Below are 15,267 nucleotides of genomic sequence, written 5' to 3'. Positions count from 1 at the left end.
CTGGCTGGAGTAAGGGGAGGGGATTATGGGGAAGGGTTATGGAGAGGCAAGGAGGGAGAAAAATCTCTACCTCTTAGGGTCAACGACGATCAAGAGGGACATGATTAGGGAAGGAGAAGATGTTGATCAAGAGGAAAGTAGATTAGGAGAGGAAAACGTTGACTAGGAGGAGAAGAGGAGAGAAAAGTGAGAATTGGAATGAGAAGGATTCTAATTTCTAAAGAGTTTAGGAGAAAATTTGCCCGGGAGATTTAAATTTGAATTGCAAACAAAAACTATGGGAGGATTTGAATTTAAAGTACAAACAAAAGAGCCGATATTCTCCTAAACATTCTTCCATCCTATTTATTTTCATCTGTTCCTCACTGAACATGCACGACATTCTCTTTCCCAAGATCTCTCTTACCAACAATAGTACACTAGTAAGATCTCTCTTTTCGACACTCTTTCTTTCTTGTAATTTGTAGTAGTATGACACTCTTTCCCCTTCTACCTCACTCACCAATCCCAACTTCTTCCCACCTCCTTCTCTCCCTCCTCTGCCCATCGCCAAATGTCTGACGTGTGCTGCTCATGTTCGTCGCTCGTCATGCACCACCTGTCCATCCGTCCATCATTTATAACTACTAGTCTGTCATGCACCGTCCGTCATGAGCCACCCATCCATGCCGTCCGCCCATCCGTCTGTCCATCGTTCGCAACTACTAGTCCATCATGCGCCACCCATCATCAACTACCCATCTCTCTATCGTTCACAATTACTAGTCCAGTCATCGCCATCGTTGCCATTCGTCGTTCGCTCCAAACCTACCACCACCATTCATCCGTCGCCATTTTCCCATCACCGCCATTCGTTCCAAACCCACCACCATCATTTGTTTTAGACCCGCCACTGTTGTTCGCTCCAGACCCACCACCATCATTCGCCTGTTCGTCGTTGCCATTTGTCCATCGTCGTTCGCTCGTCTATCGCCATCCATCTTCGTTGTCATCGCTTACCCATCTATCATCATTCATCTATCACTCGCCCTTCCATCGTCACCGTCTATCACTCCCCACCCACCGTTAAGTATAGGGGTAATCCCCCTCCTCTTATTCCTTAGCAGTCGCAACCACCAGGGAATAAGAGGAGGGGGAGGGGAGTATCATCCCCCTTCCCTTATTCCCTGGTGGTTGTGGTCACCAAGGAATAAGGGAAGTGGGATGTAATCCCCCCTTCCATCATGTCCTCTACGTTCCCCTTCCATCCTCTTCCTTCTTCCTCTCCGTTCCCCTTCCATCCATACTTCTGTCCATACATCTCTCCCCATCCCTTTCCATCGCCCTTTCTCCTTTCGTCGCCCTCCCTCCTTTGCCCTACATCGGCCTCTCCTCTTCCCCCTGCTCTTCTTTTCCGTCCTCTCCTCTGTTCCATCGCCTCTCTTCTCTTTTCCTACCATCCCTACTTCTTCTGTTGGCCATGTCCTCCCTCTCCTTCTCAAAAAGATTATTTTCCCCTCTCTTTCTCAATTTCTCTTTCTTAAATATTTAAGAAAAGGAAACATGAATATAAATTCTTCATACCTGGCTAAGCTGGCTGAAAGTTTTGTAGATAGGATGTAGACTCTCCTTGATTCTTCCTCTTGCTCCTTCTTGCTTTTTGCTCCAATTGATTGAGATAAGAATTAATGAAGGGAAAAAGTTCTTTTTATACTTTTTTAGGTCAAATTAAGATTTTCCCTCGATTTTCCTTTTATACCCTTCTTTTTCCTTTTCCTATTCTTTCTTTTCCCTAGTCTTTTTCCTTTTACTTTCCTTTCACCCTTCTCTTTCTTTCATACTAAGCGCAATTATTTTTAGAGTAATTATACTCAATTTTTCTCATAATAAACACGCTTTTTTTGAACCTACTAACCTCCCAAATAGTTTTCTAATGTCACCCTTCTCTTTCTTTTGATTAATAAATATCCTAATAAGCACAATTGTTTTCAAAATAATTAGACTCAATTGTTTTCATAATAAACATGAGATTTTTCAAACTACTAACCTCACAAATAATTTTCTAATGTCAATTGTTACTCAAAATCGACTATCCATTGAATCACACCTTTTTTAAAACTACTAACTTCACAAACTCCTAGGTATATTATACAAACAAGTACTCATTGGATGGGGATGCCACTTTTCTCACAAGTCAGTACCACCTAGATTGAGGCATGTGCAAAGTATTGTGCCCATCGGATAGGCTTTGCATTGTTGATAAGGCATTAAACATCATTTTTACCGCAATGTGATGCACATCCATAAAAAACACACTTCTAGGTGTGTTATCTGAACAAGTACTTATCGGATGGGAATGCCAAATTGCATGCAACTAAATACCACCTAGGTTGAGGTGCATGAAAAATATTGTGCCCATTGGATATGATTTGTATGGTCGACTGAGAATTAAACATTGTTTTTGCCTTAGTGTCATGCACAACCATCAAAAAACATGATCCTAGGTGTGTAATTTGAACAAGTACTTATCGCATGGGTGTGCCACATTGTACACAAGTCAATACCACCTAGGTTGAGGTAAGTACAAAGTATTGTGCCCATCCGATATGCTTTTTATGGTTGATCAAGAATTAAACATCATTTTTTCCTTAGTGTCATCCAGGGTACGTCTTTTCTCTTAGCGTCTTGGTCTGAGCACATTTTTTTGAGCATGGCCTATATTGTGATTTCGTAGACAATTTTATCATAACATCACACACCATTTAGTCATAAAACTACCTCAAGAAGATACTATATACATTTCTACCCCACAAAGATGCCACTAACATCACACACCCTTTAGTCATAAAACTACCCCACAAAGATGTTATATACATTTAATTACATTTCTTTCCAATAGTATTTAGGGCTTATAAGATCCCTTTATTCACAAAACTACTTTTCATATCTACTTCATTTCAACACCCTCCACCTATATCATCCATCATTCATACTATCATGATAGATAGTGATTTATTGATGATATGATTGCAAGTCACATGGTGAAGAATTTAGGGTGCAAATTTGCATGCATCTATGCCGAAACATTTATTAGTTGCATCAAGGAGATGCTTTAAGATTGAATTCACCATGATGATCATTTGTACACAACTCATAGTTTTGACATGCAAACCTTAACTAAGATATGACATGATTGTTACATCTCTAGCAAATAGAAAAAGTTTTATGAAACCAACATGCTCAAAATTGAATATGCAATATTGAGATTAATATTCATGGTGGGTACTCACATGATGTACTAATAGTTCTTCAATATGATTACTACATCTCTAGCAAATGAAATAGGTGCAAGACACCACAAAAGTTATGCATGTTCAATACTAGGGCATCACAAGCAAAATGAATTGCTTGAAGGGAAAAACTCATGTCAAATCACTAGACTCAATCTTCTTTACTGATGTCATCCACATAGATATTGCGATGATGCCTTCTCTCTTTGATGGGGGCATTGAATGCAATGTCATTACACATCATCTCCGCCATAGCATCTGCATAAGAAGGCAAAAAGCTAAAATAGGTCAATCAATATCAATGCCTCATTGATAATAATATTCTCCAACAAATAGGTTTGAAAAGATAAAACACGAGAGTAACATACTTACTAGTCGTCTGGAATATTAACAACCATTTCCACATCTTCGGAATCATTTAGAGTCCCATAGTTGCTTAACACATTTCCCTTTCCTTTCTGTCCATCCAAAAATGGCTGCAATATAGAATTTCAAATGTCAGGATCATTCTCAATAAATAAGCATGCTCTCCCGAAATGCACGCATGCTTTTTGCATAGAACCCCAGTCCCAGCATCTAAGTCCACCACATGTCCGAAAATTGGACACAAGAACTCCAAGAAGTACAACATCATGCATGGAGCCTTCTCCAATGCACCTCTCCATGGAATACTCTCTCCATGATTTATAGTCTGCTCACTTGTTGGTAAATAATGATGAAACAAACTACTTCCAAAAGCAATGCCCAATTTGGTACCAACCACGAAAGCATTTCCAGGATTACAAACACAAGGCATACTAGCCCGATGAAGAAGGCATAAAACCACATCATCCACCTAAAGACAAGAAAAGAATTAAACGTATACTTAGTACAAGCCATTTCATTATAAAAGAGCATAAATTCTTTCAACAGGTCATTGTATGACAATTGTGTCACCTTATGATCAATACCACCAACTTTGATTGTACAATATGCATCCAAGCATTACATGTACATTCGACATGCAAACTCCAATCTATTGATCCTAGCATAATGCTCAACCAAATGAACAACATGAGGAGCACACATAACTAGGATCCAGCTAGAGTCGGAAACAACTATGGCCGCTACTGGCAAGGAGTAGCATACATGGTCCTCTGTTAATAAATTCCAAGATGGAGATGTGGAATCCTCTACTCCAAGAGCTTCTAGCTATGTAGGCAGATCAATAATGACAAAATCTGCAGCCCAAGCAACACTCTTACCATTTCTTGTTTTTCTTTCACCTCCAAGACCCACAAAGTATTCCTTCATGTCTATATAGGCTTATGTGAAGTTTGAGATAGACAATTGCTTCCCAAACTTGACATAATCATAGCACCAAACCTTGCAATGTGAAGCATCACATGTGCCACTCTGATTCAAAGTTAGAGAGGTCAATGGAATGTACAAAAAGCAGACAGACCTATCTTTCCATTTACATCCTTTCAAAATGGGTGTAGACTGTTGGGAGTTCACGCTCAACATCATGTGATCATGTGTGCATAGCACCATCACGTGATCATATGTGCATAGCACTAACCTTATAGAGTGCTATAACGGAAAGGGTTAGATCCCCTAACCCTAACCCTAAAAGGGTTTGTATATATTCTATTTTTTCAACTAAATCTAGTGTATAGTTAGTCATTTGTGGTGTGCTCTCTAGCTGTGCCCTCTCTCCTCATCTCCACTCTTCTCCTCTCCCCTCTTCATATTTTGTCATGGTATCAGAGCTTCCTTGTCTTCCGCTGAGACATTGAGATTCTTGAGAGTGCGAGAGAGATTGTGAGATTGAGAGTTCTCTTGAATGATTGTGAGATCCTTCCCTTCACTTCCATTGAGAGAAATTTCCGTCCATTGAGAGGAAATTTCCGTCCATTATTCTTTCTTTGAGTGCTTCTTGGGAGATTCAGTGAGAGAGAGGGAGGTTTCTGATTTCAAATCTATGAGAAAGAGAGATGTATACTTTCTCTGAGTACTTTTGAGCCTTTGAGGGAGAGCCTGTTGTTTTGAGAGAAGGTTAGCTTGCTCCTTTGCAACAAATACCTCTCCAATGAATGCCCATGCACAAGCTTCCTCTTCAAATGACCGCTTCAAAGTCAGCCTCAAAGGTCTTCTACACGGTAACATGAGCTCCTTGCACATGAGCCTTCTGCTCTATAGTCACACCCCAATAGCCCCGAATGGCTTCCATTAACTCTCATAGCGCAGCTCCAAAAAAAGCCAGTGCTCCTTCACGGATTGCTCACTAGTCAGTAGCCTCTTCTACGATGCCTTCTACACAAGGCCTTCAACAGTCAGCCGTTGGGAGTCGCCTCCATGCTCATGGCAATCGGTGCCCTGAACCCGCAGTTCTGCGCTATCGACAGGGGACTCCAACCGACATACCTAGCCTCCTGCAAAGCATCTTCTACACCGCATCAGTGCCATGTCAGCATTGCCACGTCACCCTGTTGACATCATCTGTGCCACTTCAGCACTGCCACCTCAGCAGTCCAGTCAGCATTGACCCTCTGCAGGCACAATCCCTTGCCAAGCACACTGTGCACACACTGCATGTGCACACTCCTGCCACCTCAGCACAGAGCTTCATTGGCACACCTCTTGCTAAGCACAGTGCCACATCATCACTGCATGTGACTCACAGTGACACATCATCATTGAGCACCATTTGCACTCCTTTTGCCCCTCCACCTAGATCAAGTCGTATCTCTTGATCCAGGAAGAATTTAAGGGTGCTCCAAAAAGGAAAGTCGCTCATTTTTTCATGCTCTACACGCTCGTCACATCATGCACACACTTCAGTGCAAGTTACACTCACATTTGAGCCTCGCCGACAAAACCACTTCCTTCACGAACATTTGCCTCTACATCGACGCATCTGACCCAGCACTTAAAAAGAACAAAAGAAAAGGAATTATTTGCTGTTCTTTCATCAATCGAAGGTTGGTTTAGATCTAGATCAGAGTAGACTAGATCGCCATAGAGGGGACGCTTTGAATTTTTCCAAGTTGCCAATCTAAGCCATGCCTAAAATTCCTGACTAGAACCTACTCGGAGTCAGTCCATATGCTCACATCCGCTTTCACATCATTACATTACCTGAAACCTTACGTTCATCAGTTCAGTGAGCAGACTTCAGAGTTTAGAGGCATTGCAGATTGATTCAGTGGGCAAATAGCACTTGATTTCACACACACATGCCACCATTGTAAAGCCTATTCGGCCATCTCACGGCATTGTGCACATCATTTTCAGCCTTGTAAAGCCTCTTGGCTATTCCCGGCATCATTGCCACAAGCCTTGTAACACAGATCAGATCTTATATATTGCAATTCTATCTTCACCGACGGTACAGAGATTTCACTTGGCATCTTCAGTGTATTTGCAGTTGATTCATACAGAGTTTTTCAGGACACTTTTTGAGTACATTGTTTGCACCATGTCGACTAGCAACCTCAATCTGGAGGCATTTGCTAAGTTAGACAACTCCAATTACGGTACATGGAAATACCGAATGGAGACCATTCTTGTGCTTCAGGACAAATGGGAGTATCTCGATGGATATACACCTAGACCATTGGCCGATCCAACCACCAGTAGCTCTACTCATCTATTGTCATAGCACCAGCAACGGGATCTACATTAGGATCTACATCTACACAAACAGTTTCCGCACCAGTAGCAGATCTTGCCATTGCCCGAGCTCAAGCAGAATGGGATAAGAAAGACAAGTATGCCTATCACCTGATCAAGCAGAATGTGCAAGATGTCATGCTAGGACAGCTCAACACAGTCAAGACATCAAAAGAAGCATGGGATATGTTCGCAGCTCTCTACGAGTCCAAGAACACATCCAAGATTCTCATCCTGAGAAACCAGATCAACCAGAGTTTCCGCAATAGTAGTGAAACCGGTCATGCTTATGTACTCCGCATCAAAGACTACAACAATCAACTTGTAGCAGCAGGAGAGACTATGAATCTTGCAGAAATGGTTCAAGTTATCCTGAATGGACTAGGAGAAGGATATGAGAATCTAGTCCAGAGTATTGCCATCCAATGGCAAATTCCAACACTGGAAGAACTTCAGTCAGTTCTACTTGGTGAAGAACTCAGGACTCAGGCCATTCAAGCACGTAAAGGTCATTCTAATGATCAGGCATTCACAGCTTCAGATAGAAGCAGAGGCAAAGGCAGAAACAGAGGTAGATCATATCAGAAAAGTGGTCATCATCAACAAAATCAAAGTCAAAATCAGCATCAGCATCATCCTCAGCAACATCAAAATCAGCAAAGAGGAAATCATTCCAATCGAGGAAGATTCCAAGGACGAGGGAATGCATCCATCAATGTGTCAAACATTCAGTGCAACTACTGTCACAAGTTTGGACACTATGAAAGAGATTGTCGCAAGAAGCAGTATGACCAAGGCGGTCAATCCAGCAGTAATCGAGGGAATTCCCGAGGAAGAGGAAATCATCGTGGTGGATATTTTAGTCACAGTCATTTTGCAAATGAACATGGAAATATGTTTCTTGCAAGTGAGGAATTGCATCAGACTGATACAATGCACCTAGACACTGATTTCAATCCCAAAGAGGATTACAGCTATCAAGTCGACCAAGTGGAATAGGATCCTTGGTACATCAACAGCGGTGCGTCATCTCATATGACAAATCATCAAGAATGGTTCACAGAAATGAAGCCATTAGAAGGACAGAAAAATGTCATCTACACAACAGACAATACACCGAATCCAGTTCAAGGGACAGGTATTATCCCTATGAACAATTTCACTGGTACAAAAGGATTAGTCAAAGATGTGCTCTATGTTCCGAAGCTCAGCAAGAACCTTTTGTCAGTAGGTCAAATGACGGAACACAACTACAAAGTCATCTTCGACGGTGATGAATGCACTATCAGAGACAAATCCAAATGAGGTCAGCTAGTAGCAAAAGGTGTCAAGGAAGGACGCTTATACAGAATGCTAGCTACAGTACGAGATAAGCATGCCATGTTAGCTCAAATGCAACAAATGCCACTATCTGCAAAATGGCACAAGAGATATGGTCATGTCAACTTCAAGTACTTGTTAGATCTCAGGAATCAGAATATGGCAATTGGGATTCCGAAGCTACAGTTTCTTGGAAAAGTTTGTGAAGCATGCTGCTTAGGCAAACAAAAGCGAATTAACTTTGTCAGAAGTACCTCTCGTGCACGAGGTATTCTTGATTTGATTCATACACATGTATGGGGTTATGCCCAAACCCGCAGCATCAATGGTTCACTTTACTACTTGACCTTCATTGACGACTATAGCAGATATTGTTGGGTCTACTTTCTGAAAGAGAAATCTGAAGTGTTTTCCAGATTTCAAGAATTCAAAGCCATGGTAGAAAACCAGACAGGCAGAAAGATCAAGGTCATGAGATCAGACAGAGGAGGTGAATACATGTCTTCAGCATTCATGAACTTTTGCAAAAATCACGGCATCCGAAGACAGTTCACATGTGCAAATACTCCTCAGCAGAATGCAAGAGCTGAAAGGAAGAATGGGACTTTAGCAGACAGTGCTAGAGCAATGCTTAGTGAAAAGCATCTTTCGAATCAGTATTGGGCAGAAGCAATAGCTACAGCTAACTACTTGCTTAATCGGCTTCCTACCGAACCGATACAAGGTATGACTCCTTATGACGCATTCACTGGAGACAAGCCACGCATTGGGCATCTTCGCATATTTGGTTGCATAGCATATGCCCACATACATGATGATCATCGCAGGAAATTGGATGCGAAGTCATGCAAATGCATCATGGTTGGCTACAGTGAAGAAAGCAAAGCATACAAATTGTATGATCCCATCAACCGCAAAGTCATTATCTCCAGAGATGTAATCTTTGATGAGGAATCAGAATGGAAAACCTCACCTACACAGGAGATAGAAACATCGACTTCACAGTCATCTAGAGAACAGGTTGATGAAGAAGAGCAAGAATTGCCAACAACACCCCAAGCAGCGCCACAGCAGCTCAGACGGTCTACTAGGGAAAGCAGACCACCAGCCAAATTGACATATGCTCAGAAAGGCAAAGCAATTCAGGTGGAAACCACCAACTATGCTCTTATGACTACCATCATGGCTATAAAAGAGCCAGTGTACTTCAAAGATGTAGTAGATAAGCCAGAATGGCAAACTGCTATGAATGAAGAAATGGATGCTTTGTATAAAAATCACACTTGGGAATTATGCGACCTTCCACCAAGAAAGAAGGCCATAGCCAACAAATGGGTATACAAAGTGAAGTACAATCCATATGGCAGTATTCAAAGATACAAAGCCAGATTAGTTGCAAAAGGATTTGCACAACAATATGGTCAAGACTATGATGAGACTTATGCTCCAGTAGCAAAGATGGATTCCATACGGTTCTTGATATCACTAGCGACACTCAGCAAATGGAATGTGTATCAGCTCGATGTCAAGAATGCTTTTCTCAATGGTTATCTAGACGAGGAAGTCTGCAACAACCAACAGGTTATGTTGAACCAGGAAAGGAGAACAAGGTTTGCCATCTCAAGAAAAGTCTCTATGGCTTAAAGCAAGCACCCAGAAGTTGGTACAGCAGAATTGACAAATATTTTGCTGATCTGGGATACATGAAGTCCAATGCAGATCATACTCTCTACTACAAAGTTCAAGGGGAAGACATTACTATTGCACTTTTGTACGTAGATGATCTGATTATGACAGGAAGCAAGGATAGCTTCATCAAAAAATTAAAACAAGACTCATTTGCAGAGTTCGACATGAAAGATCTTGGACTTATGCACTATTGTCTTGGAATTGAGTTCTGGAGAGATTCAGATAGCACATTCATGAGTCAGCTCAAGTATGTTGATAGTCTCCTGAAGAAGTTTCATATGGCAGATTGCAAGGTTGCAGCCACTCCCATGGAACAGAGTTTGAAACTTACTAAAGATTCAGAAAAGCCTACAGTCAATGACAGATACTACAGGCAACTCATTGGATCTCTTATATATCTGACAATCACACGGCCAAATATTTGTTATGCAGTAAGCTCACTAGCACAGTTTATGGCAAATCCAAAATAGTCTCACTGGAATGCAGCCAAAAGAGTCTTGAGATACACCAGAGGTACAAGACAGTTTGGGATAGAATACAAAGGAAGTCATCCACGGTTGCATGGATACTATGACAGTGACTATGCTAGAGATCATGAGATCGACACAGAGATATGCATTTTTCCTTGGTCAAGGTGCTATATCATGGTTGTCAAACAAACAGCCAACTGTTTCTTTGTCTTTGACTGAAGCAGAATATAGAGCACTCACTACAGGTGCATGTGAGGCTATATGGCTCAGAAGACTATTGTTAGAAACAGATTACTTTGATGAGTCAAAGCCAACAACAATATACTGTGATAATCAATCGGCTCAAGCATTGGCCAAAAATCCAGTATATCACTCCAAGACAAAGCACATTGATGTCAGAGAGCACTTCATCAGAGAAAGAGTGTTACTTGGTGACATCACACTGCAGCATTGTGATAGCAAAGAGAATGTTGCAGACATCTTTACCAAACCACTTGGTAAAGAGCTATTCGAGAAACACCGACTAGCTCTTGGTTTGACGCAGAGGAAAGACATTCCCATTAAAGGGGTGTGATGGAATGTAATGCTCAGTCCTTCTTCGATTCCCCAGAATCATCATCTTGAGGGAAGGCCTACTTCATGATGTTGATCTTGAGCGAAGGTGTTGAGAGTTCACGCTCAACATCATGTGATCATGCGTGCATAGCACCATCACGTGATCATATGCGCATAGCACTAACCTTATAGAGTGCTATAAAGGAAAGGGTTAGATCCCCTAACCCTAACCCTAAAAGGGTTTGTATATATTCTATTTTTTCAACTAAATCTAGTGTACAGTTAGTCATTTGTGGTGTGCTCTCTAGCTGTGCCCTCTCTCCTCATCTCCACTCTTCTCCTCTCCCCTCTTCATATTTTGTCATAGACTGTAGTACCTGGACATCTGTATCCACACCACATATGTAAAGACACAAAGTGATAACAACATATGTTAGACAAACAAATAATAGCTTGAAAAAAGATCAAGAGAACTTACCATTATTAGTACCAAAATTTTTTGGTGGCCTACCACCCTTCTTTAGTTCCATACTTGAATCTTTGTCCTTTTTAGTCATCTTCTCAAGTGTTTTTTGAACCTCAACGATTGCATCATCCTCGTGGACTGAATTTGAGCTTGATGAACCCATCTCTCCCTTTTTATGCTATGTGTACAGCTCTACCTCCTCCTCGATGCAACATCCTTTTTTCATATCGAGCCACCACGGGCAGTTCTTTCTCTCCCACTCAGAGAGCATTTGCTTCCCTTCTTTTTCTATCATGTTTGGAGAGTACATATAGAATTTTAAGTCCTGAATTTTTGTCCATACTCGACATATGGGCAACAATTTTTCAATCTTACCAACAGCTTTTAAGGATTGCAAGAATCTGCATACAATAAGAGTTTTAGTACAAAAGCGAAATACTTAAGGATGGATTTTTAATTGAAAAGGAAAAAACATGTATTGCTTACCTAAATACCAATCATCGAGATGCCCTCATCATCTCCATTTGTCATGTTGTAGCTATAGCAATAATCATTGAATCCTTTAAATCTTCATAAAGTTCAAGTCTATTCATTGCTTGTATTTCCCCAAAATACTCTCTCAACATAGGATCTTAAGGAAGCACAAAGCTAGCTTGTTGACTAGCAACCAAAACTTGAGAGAGTAAGCTCTCAGATTCACAAAGCAACTGATCCATCCATGCCTCTTTCGCCACCCACTTTATGAATTCTCTATCAGCTTTTGGCATCCCATAACTTGTTCTCAAATTTGAATCTGACCCTAAGATTCTGAGGGTTGCTAGTTGTGTCTCCTTTGAGACTTTTGCAATGGAGATGTTATACAACTTTTCCAATGTGACAATGGATGATTTATCATTAAATGGAAGGCTCCACAAAATATTAAACCAATCTTCACCATTTGTTGGTTTGACAATAGATAGAATCTACATATAAACAATACATGCAATCGTCACACTCAACTATATTTTTTAATCATACAATACATGCATATCCCATACCTTGATCATTTTGTAAACAACTATCATATGACCAATCTCAAAAAACACTTGAACACTTTAAAAAGTCAACTTTATGTTAAGAATCATTAAATTAACCATACCTTGATCATTTTTCGACCATACTTGAGATTCACATCCTTTCGAATACTTTTAAGTGCTTTCTCCATATCAGCAACACTCAAATTTGGCTGAAGTTCCTTTAGCTTTGCCTCATAATCTTGCTTGTATATTGGCTAAAATATATTCCAAAGAAATGAATGAGTACAATGAATTAGTTAGTTATAATTCAAAAGACATCCATGACAAATGGTATGAAACTTACTGCAAATACCATTCTCCCTAGCATCAAAGATGTCAAAGGATACCAAGTATTTGATCCTTTACTGCTTTCATTTGCCCTATGCTTTTCAAGTGTCTTTTTTTCTTCCTCAGAGTACTCATTCTCATCACACGAACACATTGTCTTTGCGTTGTACAAATAATACTTGAGATTTGTTTTAATAATTGATGTTTCATTAAGGCTAAAAAATAAAAAATACATAGCTTCAAACATATTAAGAATTGTTCACAAAACCCTTAAAAGCTCGAAAAAAGGTAACACATATTAGCAAGAACTTGCACTTACAGATTGAACCTTTGAAGAGCAGCTATTAGCTTCATTTCTGTTTCTTTCTCTGGAGTAATAAAACTTGCTAAAACTTGAATATGCCATGCCTTTGATGTCTTGAATTTCTCTTCAATTAGAGACATCCATGCAACAGGACCGTGATTCCCCTCCCACACAAAAAACATCTTTCGAGACAAAAATGACCATTCATCATCATCAACAATCTGTGCCTCAAATTCTGCATTTACATCCCTCCAACAAGAATCCCATGATTGTTCAATTTCATTTGTCACCTCTTGCGAAACACCATTCGGAAGTGTTGTAGATAAAATAAACATTCCTTTTTGTTGAATATATTTTTTTGCCTCTAGAGCTTGCTTTAGGCTATCCATATCAGTTCGTAGGCCTCTCACTCTTGTGTTTACAACACAATGACATAAAGGGATCAAGGGAGCAATCTTTCCAGGATTGATTGCAAGAGATTCAATAACATCCTTCCCCTGGCCAATATCAAGTGCAGTAGGAAACTCTTGCTCAAACTCCTCATCCAGTTGTTTATCCTCTTTCTTTCTCTTCTTAGAAGATTCCTCCACAATTATAGTAGTGTCTTCAAAGTCTTCAATCTCCTTATCCTCTTCAACTCCAATTTCAACCTCTTTTTAAATCTCTAAATTTGGTGTAGATTCCACTTGCAAACTTCTCTTGCTACTCGTCCTTCCACCTCTCCTGCCTCCTCGTTCTCCTCTTCCACCTCTCCCCTCCTCGCAAAAGTTCTTATTTTTACCATCCTACCAACATGACAAAAATCGGTGAGAAGAACTTATGACGTGATGGAGAAAGCAAGGCGAGGGAAGGAGCGAGGCAAGGGAGGGAGGACACAAATATGGTACAGAGGTGAGGGAGGGAGGGACACAAAGAGGGTACAGAGGCGAGGAAGGGAGGCGAGGCAGAGGGAGGGAGGGAGCCACACAGAGGGACAAAGAGAGGGAGGGAGGGAGGGAGATGGTTGTTGGCAGCATATCACGGCTGATGTAGGACAAGAAGATCAAATGGGAGCGGCTTCAGGGGCAAGAAACCAGTGACAAATTTATGCACCCTTCCAAAGCCTTTCTTAGAACTGCCTTTTTTGAGCTCAACATAAAATTGGCTTTACATTACTTTCTTTTTTTTCGTGAGAATGAAAATTGCATTAGATCAAGAGTACAATTTGGAAAACCTTCGCAACCCCTTCTTTTTTCAATTATTCTCTATTGTGAAATTCTTACTTGGTTATCACGAATACCAGCAGCCCTGGAAGGTCGAACTAGCAGCATCTCTAGAATAAGCTTCCATAAATGCCAACCCTCCCTCAACCCCGCAAACCTACTCCTTCGTGCCCCTACCAAATTCACAAAACCGTTTGCATCCTCTTTGTAATCCACAAAAAGCTCTGCTTACAACCATGACATCTAAAAGAAGACAGATCTGGGGGCACAACAACACGATATATTTTTCTAGGGTAAAGGTGTTCGAAGTACTCTTGTAGTGGTCTCGTGTTTGCTGCTGACATCCTAGGAATCCCATGAATCATAAGTGCAAATGCAGCAATACAGTCTATAGTTACCTCTTCATGAAATCATGTGGATACAAGTCTTTCATCCAAAGCTCATATACACAGATGCATCACTCCCACCACTGTAACCATGAATAAAAAATGGCCCCATAATAAGGAAGAACCCTTTTCTACATGTATAACTATGGCCCATTGCATGGGAGGGAGGCTGCACGTGGGAGGGAGCCAAGGCGAGCGAGGGAGGGAGGCGAGATGAGAAAGGTAGAGTGAGGGAGGGAGGGAGGCAGAGCAAGAGGGAAGGAGCGAGGGAGCAAGGTGAGGGAGGGAGGTTGCACGCGGGAGGGAGGCAGGCGAGGCAAGCGAGGGAGGGAGGGAGCGAGGGAGGGAGGCAAGGTGAGGGAGGCAGAGTGAGGGAGGGAGGGAGGGAGGGAGGGAGGTAGAGCAAGAGGGAAAGAGCGAGGGAGCGAGGCGAGGGAGGGAGGCTGCACATGGGAGGGAGGCGAGGTGAGCGAGCGAGGGAGAGAGGCGAGGTGAGGGAGGCAGAGAGAGGGAGGGAGGGAGTGAGGGAGGGAGGGAGAAAGAGCTAGAGGGAAGGAGCGAGGGAGCAAGGCATGGGAGGGAGGCAACACACGAGAGGGAGGTGAGGTG

At 41.5% G+C, this 15,267-nt stretch overlaps 1 pseudogene; it reads right to left on the bottom strand.

Moving 5' to 3' along the window:
- Positions 1-3,330: 3,330 nt before the first annotated feature.
- LOC147896187 (uncharacterized) lies at positions 3,331-11,984 on the bottom strand (annotated as a pseudogene).
- Between the last annotated feature and the right edge of the window lie 3,283 nt (positions 11,985-15,267).

Source organism: Dipteris shenzhenensis, chromosome 12, assembly GCF_047967505.1.
Source record: "Dipteris shenzhenensis isolate YYH24624 ecotype China chromosome 12, Dip_SZ_1.0, whole genome shotgun sequence".
Classification (NCBI taxonomy): Eukaryota; Viridiplantae; Streptophyta; class Polypodiopsida; order Gleicheniales; family Dipteridaceae; genus Dipteris; species Dipteris shenzhenensis.
Note: the sequence above shows the minus strand (reverse complement) of the source record. Positions and strands in the feature narration are given on the sequence as shown.